This window comes from Cydia splendana, chromosome 3, assembly GCF_910591565.1.
Source record: "Cydia splendana chromosome 3, ilCydSple1.2, whole genome shotgun sequence".
NCBI classification, from domain to species: Eukaryota; Metazoa; Arthropoda; class Insecta; order Lepidoptera; family Tortricidae; genus Cydia; species Cydia splendana.
In genome coordinates, this window is record NC_085962.1 from 11,496,038 (window position 1) to 11,513,304 (window position 17,267).

General features: G+C 37.1%; 1 protein-coding gene across 3 annotated transcripts in view; it reads left to right on the forward strand.

Moving 5' to 3' along the window:
- The first annotated feature begins 9,296 nt into the window (after positions 1-9,296).
- LOC134806791 (nephrin-like) overlaps positions 9,297-17,267 on the forward strand; it is a 174,829-nt gene continuing 166,858 nt past the window's right edge. For all 3 annotated transcript variants that reach the window (XM_063780148.1, XM_063780149.1, XM_063780150.1), the window contains exon 1: positions 9,297-9,486. The gene's annotated coding sequence lies outside the window, so the exon portion shown is untranslated. The remainder of the gene's footprint in view (positions 9,487-17,267) is intronic.

Below are 17,267 nucleotides of genomic sequence, written 5' to 3' on the forward strand. Positions count from 1 at the left end.
GATGGCGCCATCTGCTAAAAACTTCCACCGGCCAACCCCATTGCTGGTTGACTGCTGACAAGTCAGCTGTAGGTAGGTACAACTGTAGGTAATTATAGCTACTGCAAAGCTGCAAGCTTTGACAGATAACTAAACTGTTTAAGACTGCTTAAGTATTAGTGTCAGTTAGAGATGGGTAGGGGTGAGTCATATATGAGTATTTACTCAAAGCACTCGATAAATACCCGTATTTGCTCATTTAGGTGGTAAAAACGATTGCTTATAAAATATTTAAAAAGTGAGATTTAAGAACAAAATTGTCTTTTATTGAAGAGTGCTAACGTGTATTAACAATATCTATAAAATAAAAAGCATATAGGACGCTTAATTTAGAAAAAAAAGGTAATTATTAGTGAAAGGGAAATTGTGATAATGCATAGTTAATAATTTTGTTTTAAATAAGAAGGTATCTACTTTAAAAATATGATACATACTTAAATTCTATCGATGTTCTAGATAACTGCATGTCGCGCAAAAGTGCGTGTTTACGCGGCACTTACGACCTTTTATTTAGGGTTTTTTAAAGAAAACTCAAAAATGGCTCAATCGATGATGTTCAAAATATTGTTTTTTGTACTCTATTATACAGTTATAGAGAGATAAACATTATTTTGGCCTTTCGAGACGGTTTTTTCCAAAAATATTCAATTTATCCAAAAATGTTCTTAGAAACATTCCATTATTTTTAAAGACCCATTTAATGATGTGCAACACGTTGGTGGTTTCTGATTTTTTTTTGTGACAATTAGTTACATGTATGGAGTGCCCCTCTTAAAAATACATTTCTTACAATTTTGAGTACTTAATCCAGTAGCGGCTTACAAAATACACCTATATTTCAAATTTATATGCCCCTTTCAGCACTCTAAATATATTATACCCACCAATTTGGGTATAAACGAGTAAATACGGGTATATTGAGTAAATACTGAGTATTTACTCGGTAAAACTGGTTTTATTTCTAGTAGTAATGACCAGTAGTGGTAATATATTATAGGTATGTTAGATATACAAGTCTTATCTAATGTTTATGTTCGAAACTTATGATTTAATAGCAAAACTTTGTTGTAGTGCTATGCCGTACTCGTAGCCTGTTTAATTCCTCCTGAAGCATTAAAATGATCAATAGTACAAATACCGGGTGTGGCCTGTAACACGAGAAAAGAATTAAAACATAGATTGTACTCCTCAAACCGAGACACTTTTGTTCAACAACTTTTAAAAATTATGAAGTATTTAGACGCCCTATTTTTCATATAAAATAAATATTATCTTCAATGGACGCCATCGCCACGCCATATCATTGTGATTGACATTGCTTGTCACGCCTTAAACATAACAAAATTCGCAATACATTGCGTCTTAGAATAAACTTTAAAGTGTATTAAAAACCAAACCACAAGTTATTTTTAAAAGTCGCTGAACAAATGTTGGTCAGTATGAGGAGTACAGCCTACAGTTTAATTTTTTGCTCATGTTATATGCCACACCCGGTATAACATTAAAAACTTTCGCGTTTTAACACATATGAAAATATATTTAAACCAATACCTAATTAACATATTATCTGTGGTGCATGGTTTGAAATTATGTTGTCTACCCCCACCTTTTTCATAGACTTTTCGTCGAGTAGTTACACAAATCTACCACTACCATTGAATCCTGCGTCAAAACGTCGGAAGTAATGGTAGCAAAATTCGCGTTAGACTCGATTTAAATGTTTTAATAGTACCAATATTTCGAGGTATTGAGATCGTTAAAATGTTAAGTCGTTACCATAACTTTATCAAACTGTTCGTGTGTACCTGCCCTAAGTTGCTAAGACATGATGAATGTGACTTGTGCTAAGGACTCGACTAATGAGCGAACTGCGTCCGACATTACTTGAATATATGTATCAACGAGGAATTAAACCGACTCGAGTACCCGTGTTGAGGGTACCTGTTCTTCGTGATAATTAATGATGTTAAGCGTCGTTAGACAGAATACCTACTTAGTTTAGGTACCAGTATGAAAGCACAGTCAGCATCAAAGAGATGATGATAGATCAGGTGTCTTACCAATACGTATAATGGGGATGTTTTTTGAAGTGAAAACTTCTTTACTGTGCACTTTTTGTGGTCGGGGAAAAATGTTAAACTCGCGAGAGCGTAAGACGTAAGACGTGACGTCACGTGTCATTGAGTTATTCTTTATTGATTTAAATGCCATCTAGTGAGTTTCCCTCTAACTGGTATAATATATCTTGAGTACTAACAGTGATGTGCTTAGGGGTTTCAAGTAATGCGACGAAATAACGCTAGATAGCGTTAACCTCAATTATACATAGTGAAAACTTCTTTAGCGGCGCTGTGCAATGTCATTGAGTTTTCACTTCTGCCGGCACTCCTGGAGTGCAACCCGTTGTTTTTTTGTTAAGCCCTTTTGCGAGAGAGCCTTTAAAAGTAATAGTTGCATTGGAAAACAATTAAAAGAATGTCTTTTCTCTAACTTTGAACGGCGGAGCAAACAACTGCACAAAATATTTAAAAAAATTCATTGAAATCTATTTTGACCCTGATGATAAGTAGAGCCGACTTTGAGTTTTCCACAAAAAATTGTGCCCCCCCTCTCTAACTTTTGAAGTGTAACTCTGGGTTCAAAAAATATAAAAAAAATCGTTATAGCAAAGCTTAGTAGAGACTTTCAAGGACAACTATAGCGAACATGATCGGTTGAGCCATTTTTGACTTTTTGCAACAAGTCTATTTTGACGGACGGAAACCCTGCATGGCCCGACATGCTCTTGTCTGGTTTTTAATCATAAAGCATTTATTATTCACCAGCACCTGGTAATGGAATTCAATTTTATTTAGACAGATTCAAAAACACGTTCTCATAGGTACGTGCTGCACTCACGCAGTAGAAAACCTTTCAGAAACGCGTCTTTGACTAACGCGGTTATCGTCACACACACCTCCTAAGCAAGTGCGTAAAAAAATAATAATACACATGTTTTCTCTTTTAATATCATCTGGTACAATTTTTTTGAGAAAAGGAACCACAAAATTGTCCCAAAAACCTCTAACTTTGTGGCCAACTACGTGCATCTCTGCCCCTACCCTTGTCCCATTCGATCGGCGGCAGTCATTAACTTGACGGACACAGTTAAGTGACCTTTCGTAAACCTTATTGCAACAAGATAATGTCCAGAGGTCGGAATTCTCGTAGCATTTTTGAGCTGTCATAGGGACTTCTCGTTTATCGACTTCCGATTATACATATGTATATTGATAAATACAGAATACAATATGTAAAATATAATTACGAGTAGAAGTAAACAACATGCAGTCTTATCGCGAATGAGCGATTTCTTCGAGATAACCTTTGGATACTCTCTCTCTCTCTCTACAATGATTCGCTTTTAGTTAAATTTTATTTGATTTCAATATTTCTTGTAGCTCTGTAACGTAAAATGTAAAATCAATATAATCGGGCTTTAACATCCATGTTGTTCTTAAACGTAATCCGAAACAGAAAGGGGAAAACGGATAACATGACGACAAATGACAAAGTTAATCATCGCCGCCTATACCCTAATACATGAGTTTTTCGGAACTTGTGTACGGAATATAATTTGATATTTACCACTTAGCTCTTTGGTGTACGAAAATATGGTGAGGAAAGCTGCATACAACCGCGAAAAAAAATCATAGGTGTATGTGAAGTCCCCAACCCGCATTGGGCCAGCGTGGAGACTATAGCCCAAACCGTCTCACGCAAGGGTGTTTTATTTATTACTAGCGACCCGCCCCTGCTTCGCACGGGCGGGTCGCTAAACAAATTATACACCTACCCGTAAACCATACTCAAGAATCACTCTATTGATACCTATTAAAATCCATTCAGTAGTTTTAAACTTTATCACGATCATGTTTTATAAGATGCTATTGATAATGAAGATACTTGAGAATAAGTATATAAAAACAGAATTGTATAGTTTTTAGGCAACCTTGTGTTGCGAAAACTGTATGACCAAACATTTCCACACAAAGGCATAAAGGCATTACAAGGGATTAGTATTCATCATTGCTATTGAGTCAACAACGCGTAAAGAAAACTTTAATGTTGTCGATATACTCGTAGCTCACGTTCTGAATGCTATCTTTTGGCTTGAATACCTATCCGTACACGCATATTTTGGTTTAGCAAAAGTAGGCTACTTTCCACATTCCGCTCTGAGTACGCTTCACGCATCGTGGTAATGTACGAGGTACTCGTATGTATGTAATTAATGGATGTAAACATGCCTCAACAAGTTTCTAATACATTTTCAGCGGCGCGAATAATGTTTTTGTTTGAAACAACGGATTGAGTCTCCAAAATCCTTGCTCCTTGTTATTTTCACGGCAGAGTAACTGGGTGGATTCCATTAATGTCTGCTAACGACCGGACGCACTTCGGATTGGGGTTTAAAAGGGTTGAGTGGTTTTGTACAATCGTTCTGATAAAAAGGGATGGGTGTTAAAGCTTTTAGCGATTTAAAAGATGCCCCGCGCCGGTGGATTAATTTCGACATCAATGGACCAATAAGGCAGCTCAGTGTTTAAGGTGGTGGTACACGATTGCCTTTCTTTTCTTCAAACAAAAACGTCACTTTTGACACTGACATATCTAATCCATATCGTATGTAGACATTGTAGACCAAATATTTGACGTATCTTAAAGTTCGAATCGGGCCGTAGTTATGTTACTTTTTGACTTCGCTTCTTTTGTATTTCCTGACCCTCGGCTGTGAGCCCTGATCTTCCATTTCAATTGTGCTAGCGGTTTTACCATATTCACTAAGGCAAGATGCATTGTCTGTGACACTCTTTGCCGGTAAAATGGTACTAGCCAAGTATTTCTCCATCAGGAAATAACTATTAATACCTGCCTTATATAAAGATATAAGTATATCACTGAATCACCTTTCGATGAAACGTTTAGTGATGCACAATCAAGTGAAAGGTAAGAGATCTCGCGGTTGGTCTCCAATCAGAACGTAAGGCCTCGTTAAATCGACAATCAAGTGTTCCGTCACCGAGTGCCCTCGCAACGCCGGCGCCGGGCGTAGGGAGATAAGACATAGGTACCGAAAGCTGCAGTCATAGGTGAATGACAATATCACGTTTCAAGATTGACCGCGACATCATTCAAATACTCATCATATAAGTACATAACACCTGTGCTACAAATTCATTAGGTAATTAAAAAAAAAAGTTTTTAGTGTCAATTATATAATACCTTCACAAACTTTTATCGATATAATATTTTTGCTAGAAAAATAACAAACGATTTGCCCCAATTACAGGTTTCGTCGTTTTAATTGGTTTATCGGAAATATTTATGTTACATAATACAATTTATTTTTTTCCTTAATTACATATTTCTCATACTACGCATTAAAAAAATCCGTGGCTATAATACATTACGTACACATATTTAAAATAAGCAGTTACGAGTGATAACATGTTTGTGTAATTAGATAGAAAATATATCCAATTATAAAAACGATGTTTACATAATATTAATACTTTTTAACAGGTGTCTCGAAAACACGAAAGGGTTTTATGGAATATCAGACTAAATTTTTCTTTTTTACCGATGAATGCAGAGCTGGCTGCTTTCGCGATCAACGTATAGGTACAGTATGTAAATTAACGAAAAACATTTACTCAATCCCGTTAATGTGTAGGTCACACTGAGCAACTTTTACTATGGCACCAACCCCAAATCGCGAAAAAAAATTTGGTTGTTCATACGTTTTGCGATTTTGGGGTTGGTGCCATAGTAAAAGTTGCTCAGTATGACCTGCACATTAACGGGTTTGAGTAAATGTTTTTCGTTAATTTACATACTGTAATAATATAATCTGTATAATTTTGTGTGGCAATGCTACGGCACAAACTCTAAATTACTTTTTAAAAATAACCTTTTGTATTCATCAGTGGGCTGTCAGCAAGGCGACCCTTTGGGCTCTGCACTTTTCAGCCTTGCCATACACCCTATCCTAATTATAAATTTAATGTTTGGTACCTCGACGATGGTACCCTGGGAGGCACCGTCGACGAGGTATTTGAAGATATGCGAATTCTCATAGAAAAGTTTTCTAAAATTGGCCTGTGTTTAAATTTTTCAAAGTGCGAAGTATTTTATTCCAACCGATGCATGCATAAAGATTTAGCGCTTTCAAAATTCAGCACCTTAGCTCCTGGCATCAAAGTTTTGGATGAAAGTTCACTTTGCCTCCTAGGTTCACCGATCCAGGACGAAGCCTTCCCGAATTACATTAATAATCGGCTTCAAAATTTTTAAAACTCTTCGGACCGCTTGCTCACAATTAAACCTCATATGGCCTACACAATAATAAAATTTTGTTTGTTCGTCCCCTTTACTTGTGTTCTGCGTTGTAGTCATTTTTGGAAATATCCCAACCTTTTGGAAATACTAGACCAAAAAATAAAATTTAAAGTATCGTCCATTTACTTTACTTTTGACAACTCTCAGTGGTCCCAAGCCTCCCTGCCCATTAGGCACGGAGGTATTGGGATACGACAAACTTCTGCTGTAGCTGTTCCGGCTTTTCTTTCTTCAGCGCATAACATTGAAAAACTGTTCCGAGAAATCCTAAATATTTACCCCCTTATTAATTTGGACGTCCCTTTCCTGCCGGAGGCTATCAACAGCTGGAAAACGGCCTGCCCTAACACGGACTTGCCCATTACTCGCCATTCGCAAGACCAATGGGACGAGCCGCTCTGTCTGCTGGTACGGGATAATCTGTACGAAACGTCTACCAGCACCACAGAGCGCGCTCGTCTCCTTGCCGCGACGAGATGGTAATCCGGCTCATGGTTGCAGGCCCTGCCATCAAAGAACCTGGGCACACTTCTCTCTACGAACACCTTTAGGATTTCTTTGTGTTTGCGCTTGGGGGTGGCTTGTGTGGCTCCTCATCTATGCCAGTGCGGTGCAAACGTGACGCGTTTTGGTTACCACGGCCTATCCTGTGCGAGGAGTGTCGGCCGTCTTTCACGACAGGCGAGCCTAAATGACATCATCCGCCGAGCTCTTGTCACGGCTGGGGTGCCGGCGGTTCTAGAACCGTCTGGTTTGGCCCGCGATGATGGGAAAAGACCGGACGGCATGACCCTCGTTCCCTGGAAGATTGGACGGCCTTTAGTTTGCGCCAGCCATTGATTCTGGCTGCATGTTTGAGCTGTTTGGGGTGGAAACCCTTGGACCGTGGGGACCTGGCGCCCACGGCATATTCTCCGAGCTGGCGAAGCGCCTCGTGGAGGCGACGGGTGACAAGAGGGCTGGCTTCTCTACCTTGCGCAACGCATTGAAATTGCCGTCCAGCGCGGCAATGCCGCCAGCCTTCTTGGCACCCTGCCCAAAGGCACCGAGCTGGAGCCAGTTTTTATTTATAATTTTAGTTTATGTTGTAGTTAGTTGTAGCTTTAAGTAGTTATTAATTATAGTTTATAATTTTTTGGTTATCTTTGAATTAATATACATCTATGACATAATATATCAATAATTATATGGTAGCAATATTACTGTCAAAAGTGACGTTTGTTTGTAGAAACCTCACTTGTGACACTTGTTTGACACTGACATATCCGATCCATATCGTTTCCATATCTATTATTTGACGTATCTTAAAGTTCGAATATGGCTGCAAGTCTTCAGTTTGCACTTATATTTGATTTCTGATTACTCCATTTTCGAAGTTATGCACATATTTTCTGATATTTCCGAAGAATGTTTTGTATGAATGCATGCATGACTCATGCATTAGTGATATACAATACCAGCAGTTTCTATTAATCCAATTATAGGGTCATTGCATCAGTTTACCGTCCAGTGCCTGTTTCCGTCTACTCGGCGTATCTAATTGCTACAGAATTGCGTATAATTTGAATATATACTTGTATATTCAAATGATACGCAATTCTTTGTAGCAACTGCGCCAAGTGAACGGGAAAAGGCACTGGGCGGTAAACTGGCGCAATGACCCGATATAAAAAAAGTCAAAGCTATGTTGACATCCAAGTTTTTTTACTAAATTATTTTAAGGGCCGCCCACTTTAAACAATTTTTACGCATCAAATATCAAGTGGAAATATTTATCAAAATCAATCAACATTATTATTTATTCTTTTACACAGTGGGTACCTACGAACCGTGCGTATAATCTATTTTAATAACGTAGGTATTCCTGGTGGAATTTCAAGTAAAAAATATATATTTTTTTTAAGGTTCTTTATAGTTTCGTATTTACCTCAGTCTGTCCGTCTCTTTGTTCGTTAGCCTGTCGGTATTTCATCGCCAGTTTGCTCCAAAACTAAAATTGTTACTACGTTATTTCCAGCGGCCCCCATTCTTTACTATGCGGTAGAAAAAACATTGCTTTAGACTACGGCGTAGCAATAACACTCGTAGCGTCGTAGCACACTGGAGCAATGATTTGTGTGCTCGTACCAACTTTATGTTGTTATGGTGCTGCTTAAGTCACTGAAAAATAAAGATAAGGACAACGTCGTTTTGTAGTTTTAGTACAGTGTTTTTAGCGATAATTTCACGGTAACACTTTTTGATAATGTTCGCCTTATTATTGTAGCAAAAATAGTGCCGAAAGGCTTACATTATGAACGAACTAAAAAAGTAGAGTAATTATTGATTAAAATCATTAATCGTTTTTTTTTTTCGATATTTGACAAAGTTGCGTTCAGCGCTCGAGGTCACAAACTTAGATTATTCATTAGCCCAACATCATAAACAAGTCAGCAAAAAATCAGAACTACTGGATTTGACGCAAACGAACTCCGTACTTTCAGGCGACAAAGTTACTGGATTAAAACCCATGCCATAATTATAGGTACGTTCTTAAAATATGATATTAATATCTGTACTTATTTCAAGTCCAAAATAAATGATTCAAAAGATATTATGAAGATATTATAAGATATTATTCTTAATTTGTTTCAAAGATACCAATTTTATTTTAGTCGAAACAAAAGTTAAAAGTAACTAAGAATTTTTCTATAACATTTCACATAAGCTCGACGAGTGTCAATCGTCTCAGAGCATGCGCACCATCACCTTTGACGCGGACTTGCGTGCTTTCCTCAGTAATTGGCCGCACGCCGACCAGTTCCAACCTGTTCCAACCGATCCGTACTGGTTTAGGCAGGAATTTCCGCGCGAGTTGCACCTGTCTCATGTACTCATGTATAAATAATAAGGACGGATGTTATGAAACCATGACTATAATTGCAATAAACAAAAACAATATTGTTTAATTCTAGTGAGTGGTAGTTAACTTTAGGATAAGTTTTAAAGTTTAACATTTTATTCATAAAGTTATTGTAAGTAGTGTACGATTAATAGTGAAGTGACAAATGGATGTTTGACGTATAGGTGAGTCTTCATTTTAGTATTTTTATTTATAGGTACTTGCGCATACAGTTACAGTTTTGAAGAATATAATATTTTTAGTTGGAAATGTAAGTCAAAGTGGAAAATTGATCATTTAACTGATTGGAGTATTTATAATATGTATAATGCGTCTCAAAAATACGTTATACAAGTGAGTACTAAAGTACCTACCTCATGTTTATCGACTGTTTCCATAAATTACTCTTATTGCTTCCTCAACCTTGTATCAACTCAACAGTGTTTATTATAATCCAGCGTTACGGCCACCCAATTTCTTTTGACATAATTACAGAATGATGGTAATACTTCCGGCGCAATTCGGGAAATGAATTAGGGATTCACTAGATATGAAATAGTAAAGATATGTGACGTTCCACGGCAAAAGATACCTTATGGCGGTTGGCGCTTACGCTATTTTTAACGCTGCTCCAATAATATTGCGGTCGCCATAAGGTATCTTTTGCCGTGGAACGTCACATATCTTTACTATTTCATATCTAGTGAATCTCTAATTCATTTCCCGAATCGCGCCGTTCGTCAAAAATGTGCGCATTGAAATGAAGTGGACAAACATTTTCTGGTATTTCGGCCAATTCGAAGGTAGGTACATTGACATCAGAATGATATCTAAATGATTTTATTCATCATTAATCATTTATTTATCGTGCATTTCGCTCGTACTTGTCCGTACATGTACGAGTATTAGCGCGAGCAAGACGCACGATAACTAAATTACATCAATTGGCCTGTCATACTCTATAACAACATAATGATCGCATGATACTCTACCCTCTACTAAATGAATGCAATGAATGCAAATAGTGGTCATAAGTATAATTATAATTAAAACTTTATATAAAGTATCAGGTGTATTCTGATTTTAATAACAGGTTAAGAATTACTTAGTAGATCTGCCGGCTTTATCCATCTTTATGCATGTGATAAAATAACTGTCACTTTTTAACACCGTGGGATAGAAATTTATCACGCTGTCACGTAGATAAGAACGACCATCATATCCGTACTGGATACTAACCATCCCACAAACTCCCCCCAAACCCTCTCATCCACCCCTCTGTTACTCAGCACTACTGGCGCTCCAGGTAACACTCCAACAGCTCCTAGTACCCATTTAGGGTACTCTGTAAATCCAGGGTCAAAAAGTGGCAGAAAAAGCCAAAAGATTCTAAATGTAACCCAAAAGACACAAATCTTCCAGCTAGTGGAGTCCAAAATATTGTACAAATTCCTCTCGATGACCCCTTTGAATTATTACCATGAGCCCTTAAGGCTCGGGAATTCAAAGGGGGCATCGACCTTAAGTTAAAAATGTATATATAATTTTAAATAGTTTTAAGACAGCTCAGTGTACCTCTCGTGCACTTGACGCTCAAGCCATCTAAAGAGCAAAGGGCACCAGCTGCCCAGCTCAGTAGAATCCATGACAAAAATAATAATAACCGTACTGGATTGGATATGGATCTGATCTGATCTGTCAGTGTCAAAAGTGATATTTCTTCAACCAAAAACGTCACTTTTGACACTGACAGATCAGATCCATATCTAATCCAGATTCTTAGCTTATTATTTACTCCGAATACTCGCATTTAGGACCGAATGAAATTATTAAAACGATTTCCAGCTTGCTGGAAAATAATTCCTCAAAACGCTATTTTTGGAACATTTCTTCAACCAAAAACGTCAATTTTGACACTGACAGATCAGATCCATATCTAATCCAGATCTAATTCTTAGCTTATTATTTATTCCGATTACTCGCATTTAGGACCGAATGAAATTATTAAAACGATTTCCAGCTTGCTGAGAATAATTCCTCAAACCGCTATTTTTGGATCTAATTCGATTGTCCTATGATTGATATAATAGCAGTTACAAACTGCAAACTGCAAGCTCAAAGCTTGTTCTGATTAATTCAAAGTAATACGGAATTATATCGAACCGCCTGAGAAGGGTTTAAAAATATACCAATATGCCCTGGATTTGAAAAGTAATATCGGCGAATGCAGTTATTTGTATGTTTATCTCTAATATTTATTTCTGAGTTATGGCTGGTTGTAATATGGCTATTTAATTATGTATGTTTATCATCGCTTAGTCCCCAACTCCCCACAGTACAAGTTTTGCTTAGTTTAGGGCTAGGTCGGTCTGTGTAAGATTGCCCCCAAATATTTATTTATTTATTATATTTAAATTACTGCAATGAACAAAGGTTACCGCTATTTACTTTACTACTTTTTAGACAATGACTCCTGTATAATGGCGTCACGCAACTCCAAGTTTACAACTAAAGGGATAAAAAAACTCCTTAAATCACAGTCTTAAGGTGAGATTCGGATGGCAACTGCAGCTGTATTGCTGTTGCAGGGGTGCCCCGGGCGCTATGACTGTCAATTTTCTTGAGAAAAAGAGTGTCAGACTGCAGTAATGCGGCGACGAACGTCACTCATTTTCTCAAGGTAATTGACGGTGACAGCGCCTGCATCAACGTCACAGCCGTATTGCCGCTACAGTAACGCAGCGGCTAATGTTAACTTCATAGGAGATCGGTAAACGGGTTTCAGATAAATACTGAACAAAATTGAATGGTGGTAGACATCCAACTAAAAAATATGACTAAATCTCTATCTATCTAAATAACAATACTCACACTATCTGTATATAAATCTGGAAACAGATTGTTTGACTTCAATTGCTAAATCAGAATATAAGGTTGTTATGTAGACAGCACACCATAAATATTAAATAGGTTAAATAGGTACCTAGTTTTGCTAAAATATGTGGTTTACCATCTAGCGGTGACCTGAATCGTGAGAAATATTTTGTACGATATATCCATACGCAAAAAGCGACTGGATTAGTTGGCACGAACGTTATTAATGACTAGGCTTGCATGTGGGGGTGAGCGTTAGTATACGCAGCTGTAATGAGTTTCAGTTTTTTAATGACCTCTTTTATTATTTCAATAGCCCCTGAGCTTGAAAGTTCAAACTAGGTAGTTTATAAGTAGTTACTTATTTAAACATCTATTTTTGTTTCGGTACCTAGGTAATTAAGCGTTATTTTAAAAAGGTAGAATTAGGGTTTATTTGAAAAAGATGTTCTATAACACCTGGTGTTGACTACATAGGTAGGTAATATTATTATCATTCAGTCACTGAATTGATAAAGTCACGATTTGTAGACTCTACTATAAATAATGTCAATAACGATTTGAGGTGTATTTGTGGCAAGTAGTCCATGATCGAATTTAAGTAGTTCATGTTAAAACTCTGCTGCGTCGCCAGTTCTTTTAACTTTGTTTCACAACTACGTGTGTAGATAATTTTGATCGAATGTCACAAAAGCGCTATAACGTTAGAAGATTTAAAAAATAGGCACTTTTGTTAATGGCTGCTCAATGCTCATGTCCAAATTATTTGAATTTATGGAGCAATATGAACGATGGTATATATTAAACTTGTGTTGGGAGCCATGTAGAGCGTCAAAGCCTTTGGGACCGACGTAATACTGAGGGTCTAACGCAATAATAGTAGTTAAAGATTTTATGCAAATGCTTGACCTTTCAAGTCGACAGGTTTCATCGAGTTTTGAAAACAATTTGAAGTACCAATTCGTTATTGTTCGCTAGCAAGTAAGTGAAAGTTAGGATGGAGGTAGAATTTCATGTTTCTACAACATAATATCAATGTGGCTAATTCCGTCATAGCTATTCTGTTCACGAGCGTATATTTCTTTGATTTTCAATCGTAGAAAAAAAAACATTTGTTTTTGATTGCTGAAACTAAAAGCAATCGTTGCTTTGTCGACGACATTATCAATGTTGTTCGTTGTTCGCGAAAAACGCTAGTAGACGGAATAGTCCCTATGACGGAATTAGCCACATTGATCTTACGTATTTATTGCACTTGATACCCCTAAAATTTGCATAGAACAAAACGTAACTCTTACTGTATATCTGTAATAGGTACCTATTAATACCAATATTCAATATTTTAATAATTAGAGGTACTTAATACTGCTTTTTTTAAGTCTAGCCTGGCTGATAAAAATCAACATACCCCGGAGTTTACGATATACTTTTACAAGATCATTTGTATCCATAAACAAGGCTAATTTTTATTAATTACAATAATCAAGCTCTTTAATTAATTACTGTGTATTTAATTTAACTGTAATTAATTTAAGTGAATGTAATTAGGCCATTTCGCAGATACCGAAAGTCGATTTACTTATGTATCAAATTAATTTTCATATGTGTTCGCCTCATTTGATATATTAACTATCACTTTAATTTTATTTTCCAATGTACCCAGTTTAATTGAATTCCGTCTATCTTGACTTAAACCATTTCGGGCCGTCGAGCACACTAAATAGTTAAAAAGAAACGAATGATTTATGTCAGCGGTAAACGCCTATAATATCTATAAATACTCAGCGACAGTCAGGCAGCACTCAAAGCGCTTGAAGCGCCCAGAGTGGACTCTAGACTGGTATATAATGGCGTCCAAGCTCTGAACCAGCTTGAATGGCAAAACAGAGTGCAACTGGTATGCATCCCAGGGCACGAGGGATTCATAGGCAATAAAAATGCAGATGAACTTGCCAGAGCCGGATCTGTAAGTAACCTTATAGGTCCGGAACCATTCGTGGGGCTCTCACAGGGAACCATCTCAACGGCTATTAAAGACCACACCAAGACCAAGCATCAGGAAGAATGGGACAGTCTGACGGGTCTAAAGCATGCAAAGCTCTTTATGCAAGGAGTAGACTCCGACTGGAGCAAAAAGCTTTGGAAACTTAGCAAAAGACAACTCTAAATCATAACGGGGGTGTTAACCTGCCATTACGGGGTCAAAGGAATTCTGGTCAAGATGGGACACTCTGACAACACCGATTGTCGTATGTGTGGCGAAGAGGATGAGACAGTGAAACACTTAATGAGTGAATGTCACGCCCTCGCCAGACAAAGAATGAAGGACTTTGGAGCAAGATACCTGGAACCAAAAGACTTCAAAACGCTACCCATGAGCACCATCATCCGACACATGGATATGGTGGAAAAAGCTCTTGAGTAGTTGACGGATTTTTTCTAATAGGGGGTAATAGCACAAAAGATCCCTATGGGTCGAAGTGTATCCGCAAGGGCCCCCGAAAACAATAAGATAAGATAAGATAAGCGGTAAACGCCATCATGCAAGTCCTATGAGTCAAACCATGTACTAATAAAATGGTTTTCTATTGTAAATACAATTTGCACACAGGTAGCAACTTTTTTGTCAAGATTGTCTCGCGAATACAAAATATCAACATCAGACTAGCCAAAATGTATGAACATCAAATTTTTTTTCGTGATTTCGAGGTTGGTTGCATAAAAGTTGTTCCGTATGACCTATATTCACCCCGTACATTAATATTGCAGGTGACTAAAAAACACTCTGTAATGAATATATATTAATATAGCATTCAAAATAGGAAACAGTAGATTTGGAAATACACCCGTATCGGAGATACACGAGTACATATGTCCCAAACCGAAGGGCTGGGACAAAATAATGTATCTATTTGTATGCGCGCAAGTATTTAGTTCTATGCTCGGGTATTAGAGACATATTGTATTTAGCACTCTCGGGTGTGGTGTGAGTAGATAATGTATCGGTGGGTAATGTGTAATACTGGTATCAATTATACGCTTACATTTTCAACGCAATATACTATTTAATAATTATTTTACAGTTAATATTCATCACAACGAATAATTATTTGAACTGTTAGTAGTAGGTGTTTAGTTAGTACAAATACGTTGTCAGAAAACTTTTCCACTGCCAAAATATTCAGTTCAAGTGCAACTTACTAACGAAAACCCCGTTTTGATTTCAAAGTATGTACCTATAACATGTTTATGTACGAGTATGTTAAATATGAACTTTCATAGGATGATAAGGCCAAGTCCTCGTTAACATGTAATAAAATGTTATTTCCCGATTTAACCAAAAATTCCCTTCAAGGTAAACCAGTATATTTCTTAAATATGTACCATGATTAAAAAAAAGTGAACTAGTTATGATATGAACTAACTAAAATTATCCCTTTATAAAATTCCTGTTGCAGAGGTTCCAGTTCCTTTGTATATGGTTTTATTATTAAAATACCAAATTAATATTAAAGGTCACATTCCTACAACGCCACATTTGGCTGTAAAATTAAAAAGAGTGTCTATCCTTCGTATCGACTGCCATACAAAACGCAACGTAAAATGCTTTGCGTGTCCGAATATGAGTAGCCATCATCACGCACGCCCACAGCAGTCGTCGTCTGTTTAATTGTTTATGAAATTACCACTTCTGGCCTAGTTAAATTTTTTACTTAGTGCTAAGCCGTTGGTGAAGTCACTTGTTGGACGATTATACATAGGTCTATCGTGTAACTGAGGCTGTTGGTAAGAAGTTTTTATGGTCAGCTCCGGACTGGCCGAAGGCTTGGTTGCATCAAGCTGATTAAATATGTATTACGTTCTGTATGTAAGTAGAAAGGGAAATATGAGCCTGGTGAGAAAGCTTAGCTTCTTTCTACTAGAAATCCCACTAAGAGCGTTTTCATATTGTCGATGTCGGATGAATGTAAAATGTCAGACATATGTGTCTTTCTGTATTTATGTTTTCATAAATAGTTATTACTAAAAACGATACATAACGCGAAAAAGGACTTGATGCCATAATTATGACACTCTTTTGCAGGTGTTTTTTTCATAGTCGCCTTCCGATATCCGATATCGGAAAAGCTCTTCCGATAAATTCAGCCATGTCGGAGCCCCCCGTCAGCTGTCGGACGGATAATATTTGTTTGTGTGCGTATGTGTAGGCCTAATGTTTAATTCTAGTGTGCGTGACCGCTAAAGACGGCGCCCGGGGGCGCCCCCGCAGCCTGACTACGTGGATGTAGGATCCTACATCCGATATCGGATCGGACAATGTGAAAACGCTCTAAGAATATCATTAGTCAGAAAATAAATAGTTAAATTTTATAATCGTTTCATGCCAAATAAAAAACAGTAACAATATCAAAAAGTGTATACCTTCATCCGTTTAGGTTTTGAAGTTGCGTTAATCATTAACTTATATGATATGATCGAAATACGTAAGTGAATAAATTGCCCATTTCGTCACACAATAGCTTTGCAAAGAGCCTTAATGTGAGTATTTATACGCTACACACAATACACATAAAAAACATTAGCAAGTATTATCGATCCTTTGAGGATGACGTAATACTTTCCATTTACTCGTAAGTGCTACGGCTACGAGTATATGAAAGAATTACTATTCGATTTGTTAACGTTTACTTATTTCCTAGTAATATTTGGTAAACGTTGCGTTACAAAATGCGATGCAGAATCATGTATCCTACTTACTCAGTAATAAGGTATGTATTAGTAGAGATTAGTTAATAGTAGATAGTAAATTTAAAAGCCTTAGGGTATTGGGTATGTCGTTTTTTGACAGTGACAAGGCCCGAGACACGACGAAACGAGAGTTTTCATAATGTCATCTCCTTAACGTTAAATGTATAACCTTAAAACGCAAAATCTCGCAAAAAAGTATTAAAGTAGGTACATATTCCAAAGTATATTCTGAACCTTTATCGAGTAACTAAGGGTTTCAAATTCTTCTGGGTAAATACCGTTAGCCTCCGGAAACCTACCCTGAAACTGGGTTTTAGCAAGGGTCGAGTGAATTTGGTGAGAC